The sequence below is a fragment of the Macaca fascicularis genome, chromosome 5 (assembly GCF_037993035.2).
Source record: "Macaca fascicularis isolate 582-1 chromosome 5, T2T-MFA8v1.1".
Lineage (NCBI taxonomy): Eukaryota > Metazoa > Chordata > Mammalia > Primates > Cercopithecidae > Macaca > Macaca fascicularis.
In genome coordinates, this window is record NC_088379.1 from 40,519,918 (window position 1) to 40,536,653 (window position 16,736).

The window sequence follows — 16,736 nt, forward strand, 5'->3', positions numbered from 1 at the left end:
ATAAACCTAATTTGGATCGCATTATTCCCCTGCTCAAAAACCCAGTGATGGCTTTCCACCTGTTATAGGTTGAACTGCGTCCCTCAAAAATTCATATGTTACACTCTTAACCTCCAGTACCACAGAATGTGACCTTATTCAGAAATAATGTCATTGCAGATGTAATTAGTTAAGATGAGGTCATTTAGGTGGGCCCCAATTCCGATATGAATGATGTCCTTATAAAAAGGGAAAATTTGAACACAGAGACACATACATAGGGAGGACACCATGTGAAGATGAAGGCAGAGATCTATAAGCCAAGGAATGCCACATATCGCCAGGAAACCACCAAGAGCTAGGAGAGAGGGATGAACAGATTCTCTCTCTCATGATCTTCAGAAGGAACTAACTCTACCAATAACCTGAGTCAGACTTCCAGCCTCCAGAACTGTAAAAAAATAATTTCTGTTGTTTAAGCCAGTTGCCCCCAACCTTTTTGGCACCAAGGAAGACAATTTTTCTATGGACTGGGGGAGTTGGGGGTGGGGGGTTGGAGGGGGTGGTTCATGATGATTCAGGCACATTACATTTATTGTGCACTTTATTTCTATTATTATTACACTGTAATTCATAATGAAATAATTATACAACTCATCACAATGTGGAATCAGTGGGAGCCCTGAGCTTGTTTTCCTACAACTAGATGGTCCCATCTGGGGGTGATGGGAGCCAGTGACAGATCATCAGGCATTAGATTCTCACAAAGAGCGTACAACCTAGATCCCTCACATGTGCAGTTCACAATAGGGTTCGTCTCCTTAGAGACTCTAAGGCCACCACTGATTTAATAGGGGGCAGAGCTCAGGCGGTAATGAGAGCCATGGGGAGCAGCTGTAAATACAGATGAAGCTTCATTCGCTGGCCCGCCACTCTCCTCCTGCTGTGTGGCCAGTTCCTAACAGGCCACAGACCAGTATCCCTGATTGGGGGTAGAAGACCCCTGGTTTAATCCACTCAGTTTATAGTAGTTTGTTACAGCAGCCCTAGCAAACTAATACACCACCTCATAAAGGATAAAAGGCAATGGCCAAAAGACCCTACATGCTCATGCCCTAGCTCACACACTGGCCCTCCCATTGTTCCTCCAACAGGCCAGGCTCACGTCTAGCCTTTGCTCTAGCTCTTTCCTGGGCTTAGACCACTCTGCCCCAGAGCCCTTAATTCCTTTAGACCTCTGTTCAAATAGCTCCTTAAGGCCTTCTCCTCTCTCCAACACTGTCTGTCCCCCTCATCCGCTTTATTTTTCTCCATTGTGTGTCACTACCAGGTACTTTAAGTACTTATTGTGGCAGACTGGGAGATGCATTGCTAGATCCCCCAATAAAGAAAGAACTTGCTGAGAAGATGCAGGTAAACAGCATCCAGGACTCAGCTCTTTGGGGTCAGTCTTGGCTATAGAGCACAGCCTCACCTGCCTGAGGTCACATCCTTCCCAGGGTAGTCCACACCTCAGCGTGGGACACTCTGAAAGGTGACACTCACTGCAGAGCTCTCTGGAAGGTTGGAAAAGACTCCGTCAAACCTGCATCACAGTTCAGCTTCTTCCTCTGCACAATCCTCCTTCTACCTCCTGTCCAAAGAAATTGATCCCAAATGAATATTCTGCTTCCCAAACTCCATTTCAGTGTCTGCCTGTGGAGAACCCAACCTGAGACACTTACCTATCTCCCTTCACTAGAGTGTAATCTTACTAAGGGCAGGAACTTTGTTTCACTGTATCCCCAAAGCCTAAAATGGCACCTCCTAGGAAAGGAGAAATGATTGAATGGAAATATATGGATGGAGGAAGGAGGGGGAAGGAAGAAAGGGCAATGAGTATTTGGACACATGACTGGCCCCTGGATACAACAAAAGCATCTTAATATGGTTATTATGTATCACAAAGCGAAAAGAATACACAGCGTTACAATGAAACGGTTTGGGGTTTCTAAAGTGCACATTGCTATGGATTTCAGAGATTCTTAAAAACAATGTGTACTAAGTTTTCCTAAGGTTCTCTTCTTCTCTTGATGCCCATGACCTTTCCCCCTAAATTTCACAACCACAAGATCTACCATCAAGAAGGTTTCAAGACCCTAACCTTTAAGGTAGGGAATATGCTGTATAATAACCGTTCAATCACTCTGTGGCACCTTTATGTTCATTCTTAACTACCATTTCAAAGAAACTTGCTCTGCATGTTATCATTATAAATAGTTTATTACAGCTTTTCCTCTTTATTGACCATGTCAAATAAAATATTATTTTTTTCAATCAAAATAGTATTTTTTTCTTTCTCAGAGAATTGTCCTTCACTCTATTGCAACATTTTAATTGCATTTGGCTCTGGAAAGTGATTTAAAATAGATTTTCCACGCACTACAACTGGCTAGTCATTTAGACCCAAATAAAGCTGATTTCTACCTGGTCATGTACTTCATGCCAATTCAATCAGAATGTGTTAAGTCTGACTATAAAGTAATAAAGTTGAGGAGTGTTGTGTGTTTTTGGTTTAGAAACACTTTCATTTCTTTACATAGCATTGCATGATGAGTTTTCAAGTGAAAAATGTAAAGTCATGTTTAATACCAAAAACATCCCCAACAAAAACAATCACCGCCACTAGAGCTACTATACTGGTCTGTAACTACTCTACCACACTCTAAGGCAAATTGAATCACAACAGTGTCTGTATGTTTATAGCACAAGAATGTCTTACATAGATGTACCCGAAATATTTTATAACCATAAATATGAATAACAGAGTCTTCCTAGTCAGACCTATCTAATTTCATCAGCCTTCTGAAATTATATCTTTCACTAAAGCAGCCTCAGGGTACAAATGCAATAAGATAACATTAATTAAAATACATAAAACCATCCAGGAGTAGCAAGTAGTATACTATGTTTTTTAAAGAGCAGAAATTGAACTAAAAATAGTTACCACTATTTTGCCAGCTTTAAAAGCTGGGTCTTACATAGTGCCTGAAGCTACAATTCTATTACTACCCAAGGTAGGATAATAATTAGTATGTTATTCACTTGTCTGGTATGCACCTAGCTTTGCAGGGCTGTGATGTATGCTCACTTTGCAGCTAAGACCTTCAGTTCTCAGCTACCTGTCTGCCATTAAGCAGATTCCAAGAAGTTCCAAAATACAATGTGTCAACCCTTACACTATGTCAACAACTGTTTCAGTCAAAAAAATGAAGAGTCTATACAATCCTATGGAAACATTCAGTATTATCACTGAAGCTCAGATCTCTACTTTATTTAGAAACAAATTACTGTTGACTATAAATAAAGCACCATCATTACTGATACCCTTGACTTACATTGCAATAAACCCATCATAAACTGAAAATATAATGAATAAAAAATGCATTTAATACAGCACTATTATTATTACTAACTACAACTACTTTTGCACTATTGGGTGTTCACAGCAACCCTATCAGGTAGGTATTAATCAAGAAATATGCTCAACGCCATACAACCAGGACATGATGAAGCCAGAGCTGATATCTAAACTTGTCAGACTCCAAATCCATGCATTTAACTGTACTATATGTTCCTTTGAAACACAAATATTTAAGATGCATAGCAACAAAGAACTTAATTTTATCACTAAAATTCCTAGTCTCTGCATACATATAGGAATCATTAATGTAAGAATGCTATTTTGTATTTTGTCTTTTCATTTATGATTATTTCAAGTTTTAGCAAACAACCCCAGCAGAGAAATAAAATCAGGTCAGAGAAGAATTATTTTCCTAATGAAGTGAAGATACAATGATACAAAATAAGATCTCAGGTAAGCAAAGGGCAGCAGTCCTTTACTTGCCAAATATTAAAATGTAACACGTATCAAAATGGTGGGATTTCAGGTGATTTTTTAAAAATTGGCTTTTTATAACTTTGTTATTTATTGTTGTGTTTCCTACTATGCCATTTTTATAACATGAAAAAAGATGAGTCTTTGAAATTTGAGAAAAACAACATTAATAATACACAGTTGTACCAATAGGCTAATATTATACACACAAACTTAAGTTCAGAGCTTATCTACAGAAGTCATACGCAGATAGGATATAAATGAATTAATGACCATGTGCTATGAATTCAGAAGGCTTTGTTATCTTTACCAAACCATCAAGTACTATTCATGTTACACCTGGGATGACTTGTTCAGCTTATCAGAGACCCTATTTCCTCATTTGCAAAAAAGAATACTGTAATACCACCTATTGAACATGGTCGCTGTAAGAATTAAATAAGCAGCACAGACATTTATGCACACACATACACATCCATAAACTGTAAAGTGCCAAGAGTTATTTATTATTATCAACCAAAACTTTTAAAATCGAAACTGAAAGATCCTTAAATAGACAGCACTCTCAATTCATTTCTGTGACATGAAGTTACCCACTTGTACTTTAGCTTCTTTTGTAATCCAAATCTTACTGCAGAAGCAAAGGAAAAGTCTCTATTTATGCATGTATGTATATATGTGTATACATACATACATATCTATATTTATATTTTTCCCAAATGAGATACTCAATAGAATGAAAAATCATTACTCCTTAATTCTTTCCAATATATACTTATGCAAAAGATTCAGACTTTATAATACAGCCAGTTTTAAATCAGATTTCCATTCAATTCACATTAAAGTGCCTATAAACTGTGATAGGTGCTTTTAGTTATGTATCTTTCTATTCTAGGGGAACATCTGGAGGTTGGCTTGCAGAAAAGAGAATCTAGAGACAGAATAACCAATTAGCAGGCCTTGCCATCATCAAGGTGAGAAAAAATGAAGACATCTGGGGATGGAAAAAGAAAACAGGTTCCAGAGACATTTCCAGCCCTGTTTACGAGCTACCTCCATGAAGTAAAAGAAAAGAATCTTAAAGAGGCAGGAAGATTTCTAGCTGTGGTGCCTATTACAGACTGAATGTTTGTTCCCCTCCAAAATTCATGTGTTGGAATCCCAACTCTAAATGTGATGGTACTAGGAGGTGGGGTCTTTAAGAGGTGATTAGATCATGAGGGTACAGCCCTCATGTATGGGATTTGTGCCCTTATAAAAGATCCTCTATGAGTTTTCTGGCCCTTTTCTGCCATGTGAGGACACAGTGAGAAGACGGCCATCTATGAGCCAGAAAGCAGGACCCTAATCTGCCAGCACCTTCATCTTGAACGTTTTCCAGCTTCCGGAACTGTGAGAAATAAGTGTCTGTTGTTTAAGTCACTCAGTCTAGGGTATTTAGTTACAGCAGCCTGAACAGACTAAAACAGTGCCTGTGAGTGTGGGGATGCTTATGTGAACTATGGTAAGGAACACAGGTAGTTCTAACAGGGTTAAAGGCGGTGGCAACTAGCAGGGTGTGGTGACACGTGCCTGTAGTCTGGGCTACTCAGGAGGCTGAGGCGGGAGGTTTGCAGTGAGTCAAGATCATACCACTGCACTCCAGCCTAGGTGACAGTGAGACCCCGTCTCAACTCAAAAAAAGAAAAAGTGATGGCAACATACATGGCTGGTAGGAATGTAAACTAGAACCACCAGTTTGGAAGACTTTATTAAACAACCTACATATCCCTTACAATTCAGCAATCCTACTCCTAAGAATATACCTAACAGAAATGCCTGGTAAGTGTCTACCAAAGGCAAATACAATAATATTCATGGCACCATTATTCCCAGTAGCCATAAACTGGAAAACCAAATGTCTTTCAACAGTAATGTGGATAAGCTGAAGTATATTCATATAATATATACAGTGGAAAAAAACGAGCTGTTGCTACTCACAACAATGTGGATGGTTGCACAGACATGGTCAGAATGAAAGCACATACTGAATCACTTCATGATTCCATTTACACGAAGTTCAAAGAGGGAATACTTGCCTACAGAGATAAAGATACAATGGAAGGGGTACTGTCTGAAAGGGGACGGGAGGAAGGCCACAGGAGGGATAGGAATGTTATCTATCTTGACCAGGGTAATGGCTAAACAGGTGCATATATATGGAAAAATCAAGCAGTACACCTAAGATCTGTGTGCTTTCCCTTAATGTAAAAGGTTAATGAGTAAATAAAAGTCTCCCAGCCCTAGAGCATTATAGTGACAGTAAATCCCCTCAAAAACAGCTCTCTGGGCAGAGCGCAGTGGCTCACACCTGTAATCCCAGCACTTTGGGAGGCCAAGGCGGGCAGATCACGACGTCAGGGGATCGAGACCATCCTGGCTAACACCGTGAAATCCCGTCTCTACCAAAAATATGAAAAATTAGCCGGGCATGGTGGCAGGCGCCTGTAGTCCCAGCTACTCGGGAGGCTGAGGCAGGAGAATGGTGTGAACATGGGAGGTGGAGTTTGCAGTGAGCCAAGATCGCACCATATCATTCCAGCCTGGGCAAAAGAGCGAGACTCCATCTCAAAAAAAAAAAAAAAACAAAAAAACAAAACAGCTCTCTGGCCACTGCTACCTAACGATAAAACAGCCTCACTTCAAAAAATCAAGCAATAAAAGCATCTCAACAAACTAAAGTCCTCAGTACAAGTAAATCGCTGTGTATTTCTCTCTCCTGAGGAAGTCATTAGCTAAGTATTCTGGACACGGCTCAGATTCTTCAGCCACAGAACTGTGATCCTTACATAGTAAGTCATTTCCTTTCTTCTTCTTCCTCTAAGACCCCAGACAACATTGACTGATCCCTCCGTTGTGTTACAGGAACAGGTTTCTCCACAATAACACTTATTGTCCATGAACCCCTGGGAGACAGGCGTGGGGCCCATTCTCTTTTGTCTCCTAAGCACCTCGCACATTGCCCCAGCACAGGGTTGAAAATCCGAAACTGTTTCCTGAATTTAGTAAACAATTCAGCATGCCTTCAAATAGAAGTCCCTTAAAAATTCATGGCTAAAAGTCAAAAGTCACATCTTCTTTCATTAATATTTAATTATCCAAATAGGTCTGATCTTACAAGCGCTATTATTATTTTTTTCATTAGAAAGTTGATAATCCTCCAGTTCCTTGAAGAAATAAAAATGTTCCATAGTTTAACATACTGCTTAGTATTATTTCATTATAGTATATTTGCTTTCTAAAACTTACCATAGCAAAAGAATTTCCTACATAGACTATTTCCTTTTTTTTTTGAGATGGAGTCTCGCTCTGTTGCCCAGGCTGGAGTGCAGTGCCATGATCTCAGCTCACTGCAACCTCCACCTCCCGGTTTCAAGCAATTCTCTGCCTCAGCCCATGAGTAGCTGGGATTACAGGCGCCCACCACCACACCTGCTAATTTTTATATGTTTAGTAGACACAGAGTTTCACCATGTTGGCCAGGCTGGTCTTGGAACTCTTGACCCTGTGATCCACCTGCCTCAGCCTCCCAAAGTGCTGGGATTACAGGCGTGAGGCACCGCACCCAGCTACAAAGGCTATTTCTTAAAGTTCTGTGATTATCTCCTCAGAAGAGGTAGGAAAAGAAGAGCAAGTATCCAGCATGGAAAAAGACATATGCATCCACTTTTGTATTATTAGGTTTGGACACTGAGTGTGTTTTGTTGCATAGATTATGCATGAGATAACTTCATACTAATCACACATACCTGGCCATAAAAGTACATCTTGACTCCTGGAGTGAGCTAAACTTTACCTCCAAAGTAACATAAAGTAGTTGTGCCAATACAAAGTAAAACACTTTGAGAAGATCTGAAAATAAAAAAGTCAAAGAAAGCTAACCCTCTATCTCTGATCAAGGAGCTTTGATACTTCTGATCAAGGAGCTTTGAAGAAATGGACCAACGCTGGTCTGCTGTTTCTGATGAATGACAGCAGCAAAAAGGCTAGCGAAAGTAAAACCAGAGACAGCTGTGGTTGGCCCATCATTTCCCACGTGGACCATGCTTTGGGTCTCAACCCAACCTGATTGATTTAATTCTCCCTAAGGAGGAGCTTGGCAGGGACCCAGTGGAGTCAGGTCACACCCAAGAGATCAAAAACATCTCACTGACAGCAGCCTTGCCTATCCAGGAAGGAGAATGCTCAGACTGATCTCAGACTGATAAAATATTTCACTCATGGAACCAGAGGACTGGAGTGGGGAGGATGAGGAAGGTGGACAACTTATACCACATATATTTTCCTCCTTTGTCCACTTTAACCAATAAACAGCCTTCTCTCCCCCTTATTAATGCCTGTGTGCTTAACATAATTGAACCACGTGGCTAGGTTATGAACAATCTGCAACAGTCTAATTCCCCTGCCCAACCTGGTGTCCACTGACATCAACAGCTATCAAATCTTTTTAAAGTTTATTTCTATGCATTCATTTATTTTTATTTCTCCCCCAACCCTCCTTTAAAAATCCAAATGTGAAAGAAGATGGTTCTATAGAGTCAACTAATATTTCACAAGGGCACTAAGAAGACACAATGGGGAAAGGATAGTCTCCTCAATAAACAGTACTGGGAAAACTGCATTTCTACACACAAAAGGATAAAACTGGATCCTTATCTTACACCATATACAAAAATCAACTCAAAATGGATAAAAGACCTAAACAGAATACCCGAAACCATAAAAACTCCCAGAAGAGAATTGGGGGAAAAGTTCCTTAACACTGGCCCTGGCAATGATTTTTTGGATATGATGCCAAAAGCCTGGGTCATAAAAGCAAAAATTAATAAATGGGACTACATCAAACTACATCAAAACCTTTTCTATACAGCAAAGAAAACAATCAACAAAATGAAATGGCAACTATGGGACTGGGAAAAAGCATTTGCAAACCATACACCTGATATGGGGGTCACCATCCAAAATTCATAAAGAACTCATACAACTCAATAGTAGAAAAATAAATAACCTGATAAAAAAATGAGTAAGTCACCTGGATAAACATTTTTCCTAAAGAAGACATAAAAATGGCCAACAGATACATGAAAAGAAACTCAACATCAATTAATCATCAGGGAAATGCAAATTGAAATAAAAAGCACCATGAGATACCACCTCACACCCATTAGGAAAGCTGTTGTCAAAAAAGTCAAGAGATAACAAATGCTGTTGAAGGTGTGGAGAAAAGGGAACGTTTGTACACTGTTGGCGGGAATATAGATTGGTGTAGTCATTATGGAAAACAGTATGGAGGTTACCAAAGAAACTCAAAACAGAACTACTATAGGAGCCAGCAATCCCTCTTCTGGGCATATACCCAAAGGAAATGAAATCACCACCTCATAAAGATATCTGCACTGCCATGTTCGTTGCAGGATTACTTACAATAGCCAAGATATGGAAACAACCTAAGTGTCCATCTACAAAGGAACAGATAAAGAAACTGTGGTATATTCATGCCACAGAATATTATTCTGCCTAAAAAGAAGGATCTTGCCATTGGCCACAGCATGGATGAACCTAGAGGATATTATGCTAAGTGGTATTACGCCAGACGCAGAAAGAAAAATACTGCATGATCTCACTTATATGTGGAGTCTTAAAAAAAATTTTTTTTAAATGTCAAACATACAGAGACAGAGAATAAAACAGTGGAATGGAATGGGGCAGGTGGGGAAATATAGGTTCAGAGGATACAAACTAGCAGCTATGTAGGATGAGCAAGACTAGGAATCTAACGAACTGTACTACATTTGGGATTCCTGATAAATGAAGAGATTTTAGCTGCTCTTGGCACAAAAACAAAACAAAAAAATGGGGAACTGTGAGATGATGGATATGTTAATTTGGTTCACTATAGTAATGATTTTACTCTCTGTATGTATCATACCATAACACCATGTTGTATACTTTACATATAAATGATTTTTTAAAATATTTTTTTAAAAGAAGAGGGTTCTCAACAATCCAAGTCACTCACCAAGTGGGATGGCCTGAGAACCACAGGTTAAAGGCACCATTTGATTTCTAGTAGTGAGCTTGACAATGAACCTGTTCACAGTGAAACCTAAAGGCTTACTGGCTAAGAAACTGTATTTAAAATTTTAAAATACAAAAGCAAAAACTGGTTGAGCTCTAGTTTCAGTTCCCCTACTTTATGCGCTAAAATTGTCTAGCTTCAATATCCCGTTATAGATAACCAAAGCATATTTATTTAAATAATGTACCTCTCAATATTTTTTGTCCACCAACTAACTTAACAGTAAAATAGGGAAAAGATGATAAAGACCTGGAAAAAGAATAAATATAACTGGCACATACTCTATAACAAGCCTCTTAGGCACTTTACATATGTTATTTCCTACAAGCCCCACAACAACTTTCAAGGAGGGAATTACTATTCCAGTCCTCTGGACAAAGAAAGCTGGGACACATGAAGCTTAGGTCACTTGTCCAAGGTCACAGCTGGTGACAGAGCTAGGCACCAAAACCTCAGTCCTACCCCTAAACCATGGTACTCCCACAGACACTCCTGAGCTCTCCAAATGGAAACCAGGGACTCCCCAAGGTAAGCGACTTTTCATCAGTGAGCTCAGCATGTTCCTTGCGGAGGCTGCTGTTTTCTGCAACATTACTTCTGCAGGTCTCCCAGGACCCAGCTGGATACAGAACCACTGCTGCAGCTGTTACAGCAAGTGTCTGAAAAACATAGGCTAGCCCCAGGCAGGGTAGAAGAGTCTGGGTAGAGACAGCGAGAAAAAAAACACACCCATGAACCCACACTAGCAAGTAGTTGCATGAAGGTGTATGTTGAATGGCACAAATAAAAATGGTAAAAATAACTGCAATAATGGAGAAGTGAAAATGAATTTGAAAACATCCAGAACAGTGGTCGCATTTCTTTTCTGATGGGTATGATAGGTATATCAGTATCTAGAACATTAGTCCCTACTTTTTGGCTTATTTGTATTGAAATATTTTGTTAAGAGTGAAATTTAGGCCAGGCACAGTGGCTCAAGCGTGTAATCCAAGAACTTTGGGAGGCCGAGGTGGGAGGATCACTTGAGCCCAAACTTTGAGCCCGATCTTTGAGGAGTTCGAAACCATTCTGGGCAACACAGTGAGACCGCATCTCTACAAAAAAAAAAAAAAAAGTTTTAATTAGCTGAGTGTGATGGTGTGTGCCTGTCTTCCCAACTACTCAGGGGGCTGACACAGGAGGACTGCTTGAACCCAGGAGTTCAAGGCTGCAATGAGCCATGATTGCACCACTGCACTCCAGCCTGGGCAACAGAGCGAAACTCTGTCTCAAAAAAGAAAAAAAGAGAGAGCATTTATAGATACAGATACACAGATATCGATATACATAAAATAAATATACACATCTGGGGCCGCTCACAGTGGCTCCTGCCTGTAATCCCAGCACTTTGGGAGGCCTCGGCAGGTGGACTGCTTGAGCCCAGGAGTTTGAGACCAGCTTGAGCAAGATGGCAAAACCCTGTCTCTACAAAAAATACAAAAATCAGCCGGGCACGGTAGCATGCGCCTGTAGTCCCAGCTACTTGGGAGGCTGAGGTGGGAGAATCATCTGAGCCTGGATGGCCACAGTGAGGTGAGATCATGCCACTGCACTCTAGCCTTGGCGACAGAGCAAGACCTTGCCTCAAAAAATAAAATAAAATAAAATAAATACGTGCATCTGAAAGGTTATCCAGACTATTAACTATTAACAATGAGACCTCTAGGGAATGGGAAGAGATACCAGAGGAATTTGTACTGAATACTTAAGTAAGATAAACCCTAAAGAACACTCACTCGTTTTTCTCTTTTAATTTTTTCTTTATTTACGTAATATTGGATAACTCATAAGTTTTCAGTGGTAATTACTACAGTTTAAGAAGAGGTGTGATTTACTTTTAGATCTGACCCAGCAGATCATACCTCTCCCTTGAAACATTGTCTTTGTTTGGCTTCTAAGATGTCACACTCCTGTCTTAGTGGCCACTGCTCCTCAAGCCCCCTTTGCTAGCTCTTCGTCATCTGTCCAGCCCTAACCTGGCAGTGCTATGAAAGTCTTCCCCATCTTCACTCCCTCTCTGGGTGACTGTTACACTCGCAAACCTACAGAGCCCCTCTGAGACCTCTCCCCTAAGCTCCAAACTCATATGTCCAACTGCCCAGTCCATATCACCACTGAGGTTGATGAAACACCTCAAATGATGGTATCCATGGCTGAAATCCCGACCAAAACCGGCTCCATTCCATCTCCATTCACAGCAGCCTCCTGCTTCCAGCTGCTCTAAGATCCTCAGAATTGTCCTTGACCCCTCTCTTTCTATCACACCCCACACTCACTCCATCAACAAACTGTGCTGGCTCCACTTTGAACAAACATTCAGAATCCAGTCATTTCTTGCCACTTCCACTGCTCCTACCTGTAACCAGTTCTCCACCATTCTCCCAAACCAGATTACCAGACAAGGGCCTCGCCACGGGTCTCCCTGCTCTGCCTCAGCACCCCCAAAGTCTGTTCTCACCACAGCTGCCACAGGGCCCTCATAAAATGTAAGTTAGATTGTTACCCTCGCCTGGAACCTTCACATCTTCGTTGGCATCAAAGTCAAGGCTCTTTCCATGTCCTAAACAGCCCTACAGGTGTTTTCCCACCTTCACCTCTACCCTTCGATCCTTCTGACTCCTGTGCTCCTCCTCCCCTCACTGACCCCATTCCCACCCTGCTGACATCCTCCACTCCTGGAACACCCCTTCCCCCGAGATGCGCAACCCAGGGGATCCTCCCTCAACTCTTTCAAGCCCCTTCCTCGATTTAAAAATCACATCCCAGCTGGGCGCAGTGCCTCATGCCTGTAATCCCGGCACTTTGGGAGGCTGAGGCGGGTGGATCACGAGGTCAGGAGATCCAGACCATCCTGGCTAACATGCTGAAACCCCGTCTCTACTAAAACTACAAAAAATTAGCCAAGCGTAACGGCGAGCGCCTGTAGTCCCAGCTACTCGGGAGGCTGAGGAAGGAGAATGGCGTGAACCCAGGAGGCGGAGCTTGCGGTGAGCCGAGATGGTGCCACTGCACTCCAGCCTGGGTGACAGAGCAAGACTCCACCTCAAAAAAAAAAAAAAAAAAAAAAAAAAATCACATCCCCTCCTAGCCCGCCCCCTGACCACCCATCCCCCAGTCCAGTTCATTTTTCATCACAGCACTTGCACTTTGTAATGTCAATTACGTACTGTGATTAGTTAGTTTGTAGTCCTGACACTGGGTGCAAGTGCCACCAAAATTCATATTTTCATCTGTTGTGTCCACTCCTAAACCCCTAGCACCTACGCTGGATGAATACATAGGTAACCTTTGCCCAGCCACTTATTATCGCAAAGATTTTAAACATATTTAATGCAAAAAAAAAAATCCATTATCACCATTTTGCTGTTTTTGTGTGGAACTTTCCAAAACAATTTTTAATTAAGCATCTCCCCCAAAACCTCACTGCCCCACATCCAGTGCTGGCCTTCGCTGTCCCTGTCATTAAGAAAAGCCCCCTGCTTTTTTTTTTTTTTTTTTTTTTTTGCAAGTGGGGAAAGGCTTAGAAGGTTTGACCACAAGTGTTAACAATTATCTCCAAATGTTGAAATTTCTAGTGATGTTTACTTTTTACTGTCTTTTTGCCTGAGTCTTGCCATCATGAGCACATTTTCCTTTCATGATCAAAGAAAACCACAATTGGAAATAACCCTCCTCTTCAAAAATAAAAATAAGTGAGACCATGGTTGAAATCATGCATTTGCCATCATAGTTCTGCAATGTGTGGCCAAAGAAATCTCACACACTCCTTTCCCCCTCTGAACACAGGCCAAGTGAGGCGGCACCACCACGGGGGGTGTGCTCCAGTGCTGGGTTTTTTTTTAATTGTATTAGTTCTGAACATAGATTGATGTCACTGGGTAATTTGAAGACAATTAACAACAAACCAAAACTATCTTTAAATTGATCACTTAAAGATACAGGTGGTTCACCAGATTTAACAACAAAATCATGTTGGCTCAACATGCAGGTTTATTTTTTTTATTTTGCCTAATCAGCAATCTGCACACAACTTTGTGCCAATGTCTGGCCTATTTTAATAGTATTTTCTCCTGCTTGAACAATATGCACGTTATTTTTTCCCGTCTTAATACAAGTTTCAGTGTTCAAACAGTGAAAGTTGTTTTCAAGAGGGTATATGGGCTCAGGGCCGCAGCATTTATCCAAGCCCACAGGAATCACTGAACTCAACTAAAAATATTTGATGAGCTTTCTTAATGCTTACCTTCCAATAGCAAATACAAGAGTAATAACACTAATTAAAGCCAGTATTTTCTGAGCACTTATTTTGGCCAAGCACTGATCTAAGCACTTCAAGTTAATCTACCCAAAGCCTGTGATCCCCACTTAAAAGATGAAAATACAGAGGCACATAGAGGTCAAGAAAGTGGCTCAAGGTCATACAGCAGTAAGTGGCAGAATTTCAATCCCGGCTCCAGAGTCTATACTCTTGTAGCACTGTAACTGCCAGATGTCTGCTCATGTCTTTAGAGATGCTTCCTCCCACATCCTCTAAGCTCTATTCCGCCTTTGTTGCCTGGCAAACTCCTACTCAACCTTCAAAACCCATCTTCAAACAACTTTTCCTGATACTCCCAGGAGAATTAATCAAACTCTTCTTTCTACCCCCATAGTCTTTGTTCATATGCTATTTCACTAACATGTAGACAAAGAAATCTCCCCCATTTGACTGAGTTCTATGTGGAAAAGAGCTCCATCTGATTTATGCATGAACTCCCCACATTTAATAAAATGCAAAAGAATGAATTTACAAATTTGAGGCCTTTCTGGTTTCATTTGATAATACAATAATATTCATTAAATGCTGACTATTCTACATACTTTAATTATTTTAACTCATTTAATCCTTACAATAACCCTACTGAGAAAGGTGCTATTATTGTCTCCATTTTGCAGATGTGGAGGTAGAGAAAAAATTCAAAAATTCTATCATTCCCCAAGGCCAGAGCAGATAAGAACTAGAATTTAAACACAAGCAGTCTGGCTCCATTTCACCACCTCCCTAATACATGTCTCTGAGGTCCACCGGAAAGGCTACACCCAATTCTTGCCCATAATGCTGCCACAAGGAACATGTCTTTCTCCTTCATGTTAATGGAGGAACAAGCGCCTGATGGATCTAGGAGAGCAGGGATCCTGTCTGCCTGGGCCAACATGTACACTTACTAGCTAGCATATGGCCTGTCATTAAAGAGGAAGTTCAGGAGATATTTGTCGAATTATCAAAAATCATTTCCATTTAGCTGTGAAACAATTAGTTTTTGAAATGTTATAGCAAGCACTGTTCAAAGTGCTATACATATATTATTTTATCCTCAAAACAACCATAGGAATAAGGTATTCTTTTTAGTCCTATTTTACAGATGAGTCAACTGCAGCACCATAAGGTTCAATAACTTGCTCAAGATCACAGCATTAGAAGGTGAAGCCGGGATTCAAACACAGGCTGACTGACTCCGAAGGCTTATGGATTAAGTGTCCTGTGGCTGCTGTAACAAACTACTATAAACTGGGTGGCTTAAAACAACCAAAATTTATTCTCTCTCAGTTCCAGAAGTTAGAAGTCTGAAATCAAGGTGTGGCAGAGCCATGATCCCTCCAAACCCTTCAGGAGAGGACCTTCCTTGCTTCTTCAAGCTTCTGGGTAGCCCCAGGCATCCCTTGGTTTGTAGCAGCACAAGTGCAGTCTCTGCCTCCATCTTTACATGTCTTCCTTCTGTGTCTGTGTGTCTGTCTTTATACGACATTCTCCCTGTGTCTGTGTCCAAATTTCCCTCTTCTTCTAAAACTGAAAGCAAGCCAGGATAAGCAAAACAAAACAAACACAAATTTCCTCTTCTTATAAAGAAACCAGTCACAAGGAATTAAGGATCCCATCCTACTCCATCCAGTATGACCACACCTTAACATCTGCAAAAACGCTTTTCAAAATAAGGTTACATTTGCAGATATGAAGTATTAGGACTTCAGGTTATATTTTTTGGAGGGGACACAATTTAACCCACAACAGACACCCTCTATAGAACTGACTCCAGAGATGCGCAGAGATAACTTGAGTCTCTTTAACCAGTTACCTTATAAATGCAAGATTTGCCAGTTCTAAAACTACCCTTCAGAGTAAGGAAATGCTTAATGGTTTGAGATTCAAGGTTTCTCTTTATAAAGGTAAATGGAACACATCCAAAACGTACATATACTTTAAGTAAATGAGAAACTTTCTTTATCATAAAAAAGCAAGTATTTCCCTAGAATAGAAGTCAGTTAATATACAAAAAAAATTCCAAGGGAAATACTTATAATGTGCCTACCTGCCCGCTGCTAATTTATTGTGCACCTCCTTTTCTTGCACTAAAGCAACGCCTTTGAATTTTGACCAATGAACAATAATTAAATAATATTTGATAAGAGCAACCTATAATCATTGATATTTTATTTGTTAAACTCTTAATAGAGATGCCCATTTATTTTAAAAGCTCATGATTCTTTGGGATCTACAGCTAACAGTTTAAGATTACATGCACCTTTCAAATTTTCATTAACCTGAGAATAACTAGCCTTCAAGGAAAAACATAAATGAGGTACACAATTATTCAAGTAAAAGGGTGTGTTCTGAATTTCTCTTATGAATAGCTTCACTGTTCTTCCAGCGTCTAGTGGCAAACTTGTGCATTTGCTCTACATCAA

General features: G+C 40.5%; 1 protein-coding gene across 46 annotated transcripts in view; it reads right to left on the reverse strand.

Moving 5' to 3' along the window:
• The window catches only part of APBB2 (amyloid beta precursor protein binding family B member 2), a 409,320-nt gene that overhangs the window by 377,923 nt on the left and 14,661 nt on the right, over window positions 1–16,736 (reverse strand). The window lies entirely within an intron of this gene.